This window comes from Gavia stellata, chromosome 2, assembly GCF_030936135.1.
Source record: "Gavia stellata isolate bGavSte3 chromosome 2, bGavSte3.hap2, whole genome shotgun sequence".
Classification (NCBI taxonomy): Eukaryota; Metazoa; Chordata; class Aves; order Gaviiformes; family Gaviidae; genus Gavia; species Gavia stellata.
This window is the reverse complement of record NC_082595.1, coordinates 111,032,240-111,044,001: the sequence shown is the minus strand read 5'-3', so window position 1 is coordinate 111,044,001 and position 11,762 is coordinate 111,032,240. Positions and strand designations below refer to the sequence as shown.

Genomic DNA, 11,762 nt, shown 5'->3' with positions numbered 1-11,762 from the left:
AGAAAAAAGCCACATAAACGATGGTATAGTATGTGTATGCCCAGTGGACTCCATCTGGAATAGGTGCAGTTCTTCCCCAAAGCCTATAGCAGCTGTGACAGAGGAAGAGTCATGCTGTAGCGTCTGGACCACTCTTAACCACTGAGAAGAGCCAAGATGTGTCCGTCCACAAGGCTTGGTTGCTAAGATTACAGACATCTCTTTACGGAGCAGAGTAAATCATCCCATGCAAATTCCTGTGCTACTCTACCCACTTGTTTTCTATTCCAGCCCACGTACACCCGTAGACCAAAGTGTAAATTCTCTCTTCTAGTTCTTTCTGCATCAGCCTGGATATAATAATCTGCCTTTCTCTTTCCCATTGGTTAATAGTTTGACTTTTGAAACACTTTCAGTCCATGCTAGTTTGTAGAGAAAGACATCAGCAGAGATAGTTAAAGAAAATTCTATTAGGTCATTCCTTTTCAGAACATAGTACCTGTCTTCTAAGCTCTTTGCGTATGTTAGCCAAATAATCCTTTTAATAGCTTTTGTGAGTTAAAAGGGTAGGTAACTGTCATAAGGCTAAATGATTGCATAGATTAATTTACTTGTGGCCAAAAGAAATCAATTGTAATTTAAATTTTTGTCTCTGGACTGATTACACTACCAGTCATCAACTTTCTCCTTAGGAATCTACATGTGCATTGAAGTATATGTCTGTGATTATATATGGGTCTGGATTAGTTACAGATTAGCCAGAGTAATGTGATTGAACATTTCCAGTTTTTAACCTATGGGCGTGCACAAGCTCAGAATACTCACCTGGTTGGCTTGTTTAGATCTGTAAAGTATCCGTTTATAACTTGAGTCGTTGTAATTCATAGGCTGTTTGGATGTAAAAGATTATTTACCAGACTTTAAGACTGTGGGTACATTGCAAACCATGTCAGAGCTCCCGCTGAAGGCAAAGGGAAGAAAGAGGGTGAGGCTTTAACTATCCATTTAAAAAATAAAAATTGAAAGATGATATAAGAAAATTCAGTGGTTCCAGGGAGCATTTTTCGTAACCGTGGTTATATTTAGTGATCGGTATACATTCTACTGCCTTTTAGCAGAAGGATGGGTTGGGTGATTGAGAAGGATCCTGAAGGCGCCTGTCTTTGTGTGTGGTTTTGTTTTTTTTTTTTTTTTAACGAGAAGTGATTTGGCTCTACTGCCTGGTGAAACTGCCGTAAGGTTGCCCTCTAAGCCGGTTGTATAACTGTACACCAGATAACAAGAAGTCAGAATGTATTTGCCTTTCACAGAAATCTCTAACGTTTTTGTATATTTTAATTGTGTCTTACAGAATGGTGAATAACACTGAAGACCCTCAAGAGGCTTTATAACGTCCCATCCCCATGTAAAGTATGCTCAGAACTTTTCCAGTAGTGTAAGTACAAGCTAAAAAACCCCACAAAAATTAAGAGTTGTTTGGTGGTTTTTTTCCTGTTAATTTGTCTAAAAAGAGCAGAGAAATGGATACAATGATTATCAGCAGTTAGCTAAATTGGAGAGTTCCACTGGTTTGGTATTTGCTAGACATTTAAACCAGGGAACAGTAGCATTTAATTCCCCACTTGGTCTGGCTGATATTCTGTCACTGAAAGAGAAGGAAAATCATGCAGTTCTTAGAAACTCAGCCTTGGTCAGAGGAAAAGTAGTGTTAAAAGAGAGATCACCATACATCTACTGAACATACGAAAGGGATACCAGAGCTATGCAAGAGAGTTTAGCACCACTACGGGCTTGGTGAAAGGGGACAAGTACACCAGTAATGCAGTATATTATATAGCAAAGGCAGAAAACCTGGGGCACCTAATAACGTAACATTAGAATTGGATGTTTTGGTCCAAGCAGCCACTGCTGTGTCTTGAATCCCAGTACGAATTGAAGTTGTCTAAATCTCATCCTTGAATTTGAGCCTGTTAGTTTGTTCTTTTAAATTACTTCTTTCATGAATCTTCAATGTAATTGGTATCCATGCTGTTTCTTCAATAAATAAGCAAATGAATTCAAAGTTTGAAGCTTGTCAGGCTGAAAGGAAAGGCTTGACCTGTACTGTGCTGTCATCCATCTCTCTCACTGGGCAGTCCTATATCACTGTTCCCCATACCTCTTTTATAGGCATGACCAAATGCTTGTCCACTGGCAATCAGATTCTTGAGATACTTTGACCTCTTGACTTCTGATTGTACCTTCTGTCAGGCTGAGTTGGAAAGAGAAATCCTGCCTACAGAATAGGTAGCAAGTAACTGGGCTGCTGTGAATGCAGTCAGATTTTCCCAGATGGATTATTTCAAGGATGAAGATTATTCATCTAGCACATGGACATTCATAGTGCAAGTGGCAGTGCAGTCACAGACGTCTGTAGCGGGAGTCATGGTAAAAAGTAACGACTGCCAGGGGTTTTGTGTTGGAAACTAAACTACCAGTGTATTTCAAAAAGACTTCTTGATACAGACATTACTTAGTTGTTTTCTGTTGCTGGTGGCTTAGTCTTCTGTTCAAAACTAGTGGTTTCCTACTTTGTTGCCAGTCCTCTGAGCTACCTCCTCTTCTTTCTTTTAGCTGGAAATATGTTGGATTTCAGTATTAAAATCACCACTTGAAATTGTAAAGATCTAGTTCACAGCAGGAAAGAAGTCTGGAGGTAAGGCCACACTGCCCTGTGCATCTTTATTATGCTGGTAATTCAGAGTTTGCAGAGTGATCTTAGAGCTCCTCTGTGCTTTGTGTGAGCACAAGGACAATCTGTCAGCTTTAACTTGGAATCAGACTCTTAACATAAATTTCCAAACTGTGAATTATATCGTTTTAATTTCCTGTGCTTTAGCTAGATTTCAGTCACGTTCTGCCCCTGTGCAGTTTTCGTTTGATATCATGTTGTTCTGTTGCTTTCTGGAATTGTTGTGGCAGATTGATGTGACCTGTTAATCAGCTGCCACCTTCCATCAGAGGAGTAGCAGCTTTTTCAGTTTCTTCCAGTATATGTGCAGTTAATACGGTCATCGAGAATGCAATATAAGTATAGGTGACCAATTTTTGACGAAGAGAAGGCTGAGGTGACCCTATTTGGAGGGGATTAGCGAGTATTAAATTAGAGGAAAGGGGCCAGGATGACCCATTTAGGTATAAAGGTTCCAGATTAAACCATACATAACTTTTAAAAAGGGTAAGTGAGCAGAAGGGGAAAGAAGAAAACAGAGTCTTTTTATTAAAAAAATAGAGTTTTAACTTAAATACTGAATAAGATTAAAATTGAACAGTCTTAAAACTACCATGGTTAGAGACTAGTTTGGTCACTCCTACCATGGGGCAGCATCCTCTCTCAGAAGTGCAAAGGAGGCAGCTGGCTGCAGTTACCATTTCACCTACCTAATTTTTATTCACAGTTGGATGAGAGTCAGTACTCGAGAGGAATTTGAGGCATGGTATGAACACAAGACTCTTGATTTTCGTCTCACAAGAATGAGTCGTTTATCTGAAACTAAGTCCTTCTGTAGCCAATCCAAGTATATCTCTATTGGGTTCTCCATAAATATAATGGGAGTAATTACTTGTACTTCGCAGGCTCACGGCAGTATTAATTAGTTAATATGTGTTAATAGTGAGATATGACCATCAGTATTTGTGTTGCATGTTTCAAACTCTCTCTCAAAATATGTTTTCTGATAGAACTAGACAGTTTCAACATAGTCACTTAAAGTTTACCTGAATTATCAGGCCGCTGCTTATGAATCTAACTGCCAGCAATGACAGAGCTGTCTTGGGAGTGAGTAAAAGCCTGCTGAGTGGAAAGAAAATCAGTATGAGTAATGCAGATGAAAAAGGACTAGATTGAAGCCTTGTCATCATTTAGGAAAAACAACAGAAAGAAAGGAATGAGTATGTGAACGATACCAAAGTCATCACACGTTGAAGAACAGACAGTGGAGTTAGGGTGGCTTAGAAAGTCACCGCACAGCTGAGCTGCATTAACTGTCCAGCTTCCTTGAAATGTGACACGAAACATGTTCATTAAACTTGGGTGAAAGAGGACTCGGCTAATTTGCTCTTTTTGTCTTTAGTGACAAGGTGTTGTGTAAATAGTTGGTGACTGTAGGAATGTTCAGTTGGCATTTTAAGCTTCCTTAACTGAAACAATGTCTTGTCTGAGCCCTTAGTTTTACTTTAAGATCAACCAGATGAGTTAATTCATTATTTCAGACAGCTAAGCCATTCTGAAAGGGACCTAAAAGAAATCTTGTTGCACGTGTGCCTCTTATGCATACTTCTGCTTTTGGCCAGATTGGCTTGTCCCCATCTATTGAGTTGGTAATAGCAATCATCAGAGCCTTCTCTAAGCTAATTCAGCTCGCTAACCCAGACAGAAACTAGCTGTGGGTGGGTTGGTTGGCTGATTGATTTTCCTTTTGGGTTAGTGAACTGAACTGGTCTGTGGAGATTTCCACCAAGTCCTGGAGCTATGCAGAAGGGCAGAAGAGCAGGTTGTAGGTTGGTTCACCCTCTCCCATGCATCTGCAGCCTCAGGACTTGCATCTGTAGGTGTTCTCCTGCTCTGAGCAGGGCACAGAAAGATTTGGACTTGCCCTAAGAATATAGACTGGGTCTTCTCTATGTCATGCAAGAGGAAATTCCCCTAGTTCAGGTCTGGGCTACACAAAGAGATGTTTGTTGCTTTAAGAGCATTAATTAGGACATGTGTTTCTTTTTGAAATGCTTTTAAATAAAATAAAACTCTAATATGGAAGCAACTGTGGCCAAAAGCCCATGTTTTTGCCATTATGATTTACATTCTTTAAGGAGCCATTGTTATCTATTCCTGAGTTGTTCTCCAAGTATAATCTCTGTCTTCACTAAGACTGCGTGCCAGTAAAACTACACTTGCAAACTGTTTTCTAGTGGAAAAAAAATTTGCTTGTAGTTAAGCACTAATTAGGGATAGGTAAGTTTCAGTTATTTGCTGGGTTTGGAATTTAGTTTTCTGAAGTAACAAATTTCTCTTTTAAGAAAGTGTGTCAATTGTTACTGCTGGTGATAGATCCTGAGGGAGAACGAAGGTGCCTGAAATACTTCAGAATGTCTCTTTTTCTTTACATGTGGAAGAGAGGTGGTGGAAATCCTGGTGATGGCATTCCTTGAAACTCGTCCTACACCTTGTCATATCTGATGCTATAGATGGACCCTGTAGGATGGCTGTATGTGTGGTGGGAAAATGCTCAAAGTTTGGCTAGGCACTTGGTCTGCTGCCTTGCAGAACGGCTGTGTGACTTTGGACAAGTCATTTTGACTTGTCTGAAGGCCAGCCCCTTTCTGTGAGCTCTTTGTCGCAAAAAATAGCAGTTTTACTTCCATGCCTCACAGGGTTGGTTATTCTATAGAAAGATGTGTTTCAAGGATTTAGATACTCCAGCTACCAGAATTAATAGAGAAGAATTCTGAGATTCTGCCTGTATTTTGATACAAGGATCAAATTCTGAAGTGAACCGGAGGAGGCAGAATACTGCAGTATACCTACCCCTGTAATCTTGACAGCTGAAAATATGTGTCTTGCCAGTCTGGTGTCTAGGTTAGGCCCACATCTTGGTTTTATTGCCACAATGACTCTGTTTCTTTGTGTGGGTTGAAGACAGTATTTCAGTGTGTTGGTGAGATTTGCTTAGCTGTGTAACTCAGGTGCAGAAGTCCTGACCTGATTCTGTTGCAGAGCTTATATATCCAAAGTTTAGTCTTCAGCTCCCAAATCCAAGAGCTCCTCCTTTTCTCTTGGCATAGGTTTGGGCTTTGGGCCCTGGTTCAGCACTCAGCTGCCACTACGGCTTTTCTCCCTGTTTGTTAGTTCTTCTGATCGTCATTCTGCCCTTGAATCCAGCCTCAGAGTTTGAATTCCTACCTCGTTGCTGTAGAATTGCAACAATAGTAGGAAACCCAGATTTTAGAAGTAGGGAAGGTTAGGGTTAGACAGATAAAGTGTCAGTGTGAATCAGTCTGTGCCTTGAGTAGAATTCAGAAGTATCTGGCTCCCAGCCCTGTGCTTAGTCAGAGGTCAGTCCCTTTTGTAAGACTTGGATTATGACAATAATTGGCATTTATATTATATTTTTGCCTTGTAAGATCGATCTCAAGTTCACTCTCTCTTTCCCGAAGATGTAAAGCGAATACTATAAAGCAGAGTAAGTTACTCACCCAAGTTCAGTCAGTGGCAAAACTGCTAGGGTTTGCTTACTGCAAGTGTGCCAGCATCCAGTAAACAATATTTTATCGGCAGTCAAGAATTTCAAAGACTGAGTGGAAGAACAGCTTATGTAGAAGTAGTGAATCTGGGTTTGGGGCTCTTTAACTAGCTGAGAAACTTGAAGCCTCCTGAAGAAATGATGTGTTGATATTCTGCTCTCAGCTTGCCTTCTATAATTTGTGTAGCGGTGAGTATTTGATTACGTTGGATTTATTTTCAGAAGTTTCAGGCTGCTCTTATTAACTGTCACCATTTTGATCGAAAGCGTATGGCAGTGTTCTGCATTCATAAGGCAGTGTTTTGCATTCATAAACAGAACTGGTGACGTTTAACCTCGATAGATCAGCTTGTAGTCTGATTTCACTCCCTGCTGCAATGTGAGGCTTTCGTTTCCCTGGGATGAGAGCAGTCATTACAAGCATTACATTTTGTTTGTGAATCAGGATGAATGGGAGTAGAGTCCTCTTTGAAAATCAGAACTAAGAGATGCAACTGCAGGAGATAATTATGCTAACGTATGGATAACGATGGCTCTGTGTTCGTTGACATGATGAGCACTTGAGGCCTGATTTTTTTTTTTTTTTCTCTCTCTTGAAAACTGGTACAACTCCACTGAAAATACTGGAGTTGCAACTGATGAGCATAAGTGTTGGCTCAGATGAGTCAGATCCTTAATCCGCTGTTGCGCCCCAGAATTCATAGCATCAACTACTGTTTTGAAGGCAGCTTTGTTTAATATGGTGCAAAGCTTTGGGTGTTTCTGAAATACTTAAATTGGCTGTGAATAAAAGGACACGCACTTGTTCAGTAAGAACAGAGAAGTCCGAGGCTTGACATTCAGAAGACTAGATAGTGTTATGCCCTGAATGTCCCAATTTTGTTCCAACAGCGCCTTAGAGCTGCACTTGATGGGTCACAGTCTTTGCTTCTGAATGTGTGTGCATGGTGTGCACTGTTTACTTTGCGATATACATCAATTGCTCTGTTTGTGGAACAGCTATAGCTCAGAATGAAAGTCCCTCTCTTGAGCATCTTGTAAGAACCAGCTGCCTCCTTTGGGATGGGTAACGGTGGGTGAGATGTAGAAAAGGAAGGAGGATTGAATGAAACTTTGCTTGGGTCCTTGGACTTCATAAAAATGTATGGAGAGAGAAACAAGCTTGCCATAATATAAAGCACAGTTGAAAAATTAGCAGACTGGGCAGCTGGAAGTGGAGTTTCTTTGTAGTCACTGGTTGTGATAGAAAGCATCCGGAGCAGTATGTCTTGTGAATTAGGTTGTGAATATCAGTCCAGTTGATAAGCAAATTATATTGCCTTTGGAAATAGCAATGCCATCCTTAATACCCATTTTTGCTTGTTGTCTAGATCAGAGACCTCACATAGAAGGGAAACATAGGAGCCCAGTCATACCGAGCAAGGATCCTTACACTGGTGCGTGGTCTGGGGACTGGGCATGCAAAGCCAGCACAGCTGCTCTCCCTGCTATGTTTTTAATAGCTGGAGGACATCCATCTCCACAGTTGTTCAGATAGCAGTTCTCACTAGTACTATATGCACATACACACATGAAAAAACTGGCAGGCTATGGAGTTCAAGCTGTGAGAAAGACTGTGATAGTTAAAACACTTGTTTAGTTAACTAGTTGTAGAAAATAATTTTTTTGCGATAACCTATGTCAGCTGAAAAGCCACTTTACCTTGCGATTTTGCTCTTCCATTTAAAGGGCAAGATTGCATTCAATGACACCAAGAAAGTATGTGTTAAGTTCCAAAAAAATGATGGTGCTGTAAAAGATAAGATTACAAATTCTGGAGATGCTGTTAACAGGACAAAGTAGTGCTGTTAGAGTCCTACCCTGGACCGGCAGTTCATGCCGTCTGTCAAAGGGCAGAAGTTGGCATCTCTCCCCATCCTGTTTGCCACAGTTGATGTGACTTTATCAGAATCATTCTTAAACGAATTACCAGACCTAGGATCCTGTTCTGAACACTTTGGCTCTAGCCCACATCCATATTATGCAGATTATATCAAATATAGGTCTTATATCAAAAAGCACAACTGGTTTTCTAAGTCTTGAGCTTTGCAAAGCTTATTAGATGTAGCAGTGAATTTTAATGGAAATTTGGAGAAGGACCTCTGCGGAAGAGATGCTAGAGTACTTCCTACTCACGTACACTGAGTAGAAGAGTGGAAAAAATGATTTCTTGCGATTATTAAAGAGTCCAGAGCCATCTTCTCAAGTGTTAGAGGTGTTAAGGCTGGTGTCTGGCCTTATTCCCGAACGGGTAATTGAATTGCTTTGAACTTCTGCAAGTTCAATTGGACATGGACTTAGCTCATAGCTGTTTTTATGGGATTATTCTGCTGTGTTCCATCACCTAGAAGGTTAGTGTTGGTTAAATGATTCTTGTATCTGTGTGGGCTTGGGCTCTGATAGTAGGTGAGAAAACCTTGCTATGTTTCTCCTTAGTTTTCCCTATGAGATGCAGGAAGAGGAAGGAAGAGAACAACTCTGTATCTGGCCACGTGCCCCCACTCAAGATCAGTACTTTCGAAGTGGGGAGGGAGCCCCATATCTACAGGGTGAAATTCATACAAAAAAGAGGCTAAATAAGTCTTGGTGGTATGACAAGGAAAAGCAATGGTATTGACAGCAATTATGCCCCTAAACAGCCTTCACTCCAGAAAGTGGCGTTAGAAGTGAAAAAGAGTGATCCTGCATCTGGCTGGTTGAGACCTGCTGGATATTTTAGTTTCCCTCCCAAATCCACAGATATGAGTTCTTTTTTATTTAGCTCCTTGTAGTTCTCCCTTCAAGCTGATACTCAGATACCTCAGGTTCCTTTTGGCTGAGCAATGAAAGATAAGCATGAAGTTTTCATGCTTTATAGATACCAAGAGGCAGTAAGTGGAATTGAGCCATCTTACTCGGGGTGTGACTGCCAACTTAATGCAAGAAATGTAAATAAGTTTGATACTTTAAGCTACCTTTTTTCTGTCAGGATCTAAATAAACTTGATTCATTTTGAGAGCCAGGTTCAGTTGTTAGTTTTGAGCTTAATCAGTACTTTGCTAGAGGTCTTGCGTTCAAAATTTCAGGGAGAAAAATGCATGGCAGTTGTCCCTGGGTTGGGTCTCTTTTTTAGTTATCTCCCCAAGGAAATCTGACAGCCCGTTGTAACTGGTGAGTTTTGCTAACTGATCAGAAGATAAAACATGTGATTGTAAGCTAAGATCTGCTAGTGTTGAGGACATTTTGCTACACTGGCAGCAAAGTTTGCCAAAGTTTGACCACAGCAAAGCAGTCGGTCCACAGTCTTTGTTCTCAGAGAAAGTATTTGCTATCTTTATTTTCTCCTGCACACCCCCAATCATTCTGCTTGTCCCTATCTTATTTTACTTCTTGTTACTTTTGCAGTTGATTGTATTTCACAAGGAAAAAGAGGGGGGAAGCAAATTGAATTACAGCTAGCTAGAGGAGTTCAGGAGGATAAGAGGCTCTTACAGCCATATGGGGGGGATGAAGTAGTGGAGAATATCCATTAATTAATGAGGTGAATGAAATTATGATGATTCTAAAATGGCTGATTTACTTAACTGGTTTGTAAATTGATCTTGAAACAGGGTAAGTTTATTAAAATATTTTAAAAAGGGAAAATAACTGAAGCCCTGCTAGTATAACAGTTCTAAATAATGTTACTGTAGTTATTCATTAAAAAGCAGTAGATAGTTGGCAATGTTGGAACATGTTCAGTAATACCAAGTTTTGCAATATTTGTTTTGGGTTTTTAATGGAAAATTCCCAGTTCCTGCAGTTGTTTTCAATACATAAAACTCACTCAGAAGCATTGTTTCTAGATCTCATGGTTGTGTAGAAAAGCACATGAAAATGTGAGTAAGAATTCAAAATCAAGAAGACCAATAAGAAGTATGTCAGATGTAATGTATGCTGTGTATGTAAGTATAAGCAAGGCAGTTTTTACATCTGTATATGACATTAGTGAGACCAGCAGTGAGATACGGTATCTGATTTTGGTGTCCATATCTTTTTAAGTGATAAAAAATTATACAGAAGTTGTCTAAGAGGGTTGGAGGGCTAGAATGATACCTTGCATGGAGAGACAGACTGCTGGGAGCATTGACTTTGTGGGTGGTTTTTTTTTTTAATTGCCAACATTTTTCCAATGATTGTGTTAAACATGGTATAATGGATTTAATCTGACAATAGGTTTGCTGCTCTTAGGTTAATTTCTGCAAACCTTTTTAGCAGCAGTCCACAGATTAACAGGACTCTGTAGGACAGAACACAAATTGGAAGTCATTGAATATCTTATTCTTAGGGCAGAGGGTGGCCTTGTCCAGTAGCCCTTGTATCCCTGGGCGATTGAAATTACAGAATCACAGAATGATAGGGGTTGGGAGGGACCTCTGGAGATCACCTAGTCCAACCCCCGGCTTAGAAGGTTGACCTAGAGCAGGTTGCACAGGAATGCGTCCAGGCGAGTTTTGAATATCTCCAAAGAAGGAGACTCCACAACCTCTCTGGGCAGCCTGTTACAGTGCTCTGCCACCCTCGGAAGTTCCTCCTCATTACTGCACATGCGCAGCGGATCCCTGCTGCATCGAAATGGGACAAACTGGAGGCCAGATCACTTTCCCACATACAGCCGTGTACGACAGAAGGTCAACCATTTCTCTTGCATGTAAGAACACTGGAGTTCATTATGTGTAATTCACTAGTAATTCACTAAAGGATACTTAGGATTCACTAAAGGATTATGTGTAATTCACTAAAGGATATTAATTTGGCGTGGGAACCCAGATCTGGAATCTCAGCCCAGGCATTTTAGACAAATTAGGGATCACACCCAAATTTTAAAGGGAATGACTGGCTGTGGCAACAAACTGCTGCAGGAAATGGTAAGTTCTGTGTTGCTTGACATTTTTGAAGCCATCTGGAAAGTCATGCTTTTGTCAGATGGGAGCTTTTCGGTTCACAGGGCTAGAAGGACAAAAGTTTTGGGTTTCTAAGTCTGTGACAAGCTGGAGAGCAAACTAGATAATCTAAAGTATGTTTTGGTATTAAATGTCAAAGAGTCAGTAAAGTAGGAATTTTGAGTAGAGATAATTCTGGGTGGAGGTTTGGGTTCACTAAATCCTCCAGTTCAACAAGTACTTGAGCACATGACACTTGGTGTTGACAGAAAAATGATCCAGGAAATGGTGACATGAGAAATACAGGTAAGAAATCACAAAAATGGGTTTATCTGTAAGGAAAGGCAAGCTGACTATCTAGTGAAAACCATCTCAAGGCCAGATGTTTAAGAAGAGATTTTATATTTCAAAACCATGCCACTTGGAGCTGACGTGGGGGTCTTTCAGGCTGTGCAGAAGTTTGTGATGTGAGTCAGTAAGTCAGTGTGACACTTCTCTTCTCACAAAGCTTGGAGAAAAGGATTGAGCAGCCCTGCCTCCCCCAACACAGAGGCCAAACCTAGAA

At 40.5% G+C, this 11,762-nt stretch overlaps 1 protein-coding gene across 1 annotated transcript in view; it reads left to right on the top strand.

The window, feature by feature from the left end:
- Window positions 1-1,371: 1,371 nt before the first annotated feature.
- HMBOX1 (homeobox containing 1) overlaps window positions 1,372-11,762 on the top strand; it is a 60,507-nt gene continuing 50,116 nt past the window's right edge. Inside the window, exon 1 of the mRNA XM_059835339.1 lies at window positions 1,372-1,384. The gene's annotated coding sequence lies outside the window, so the exon portion shown is untranslated. The remainder of the gene's footprint in view (window positions 1,385-11,762) is intronic.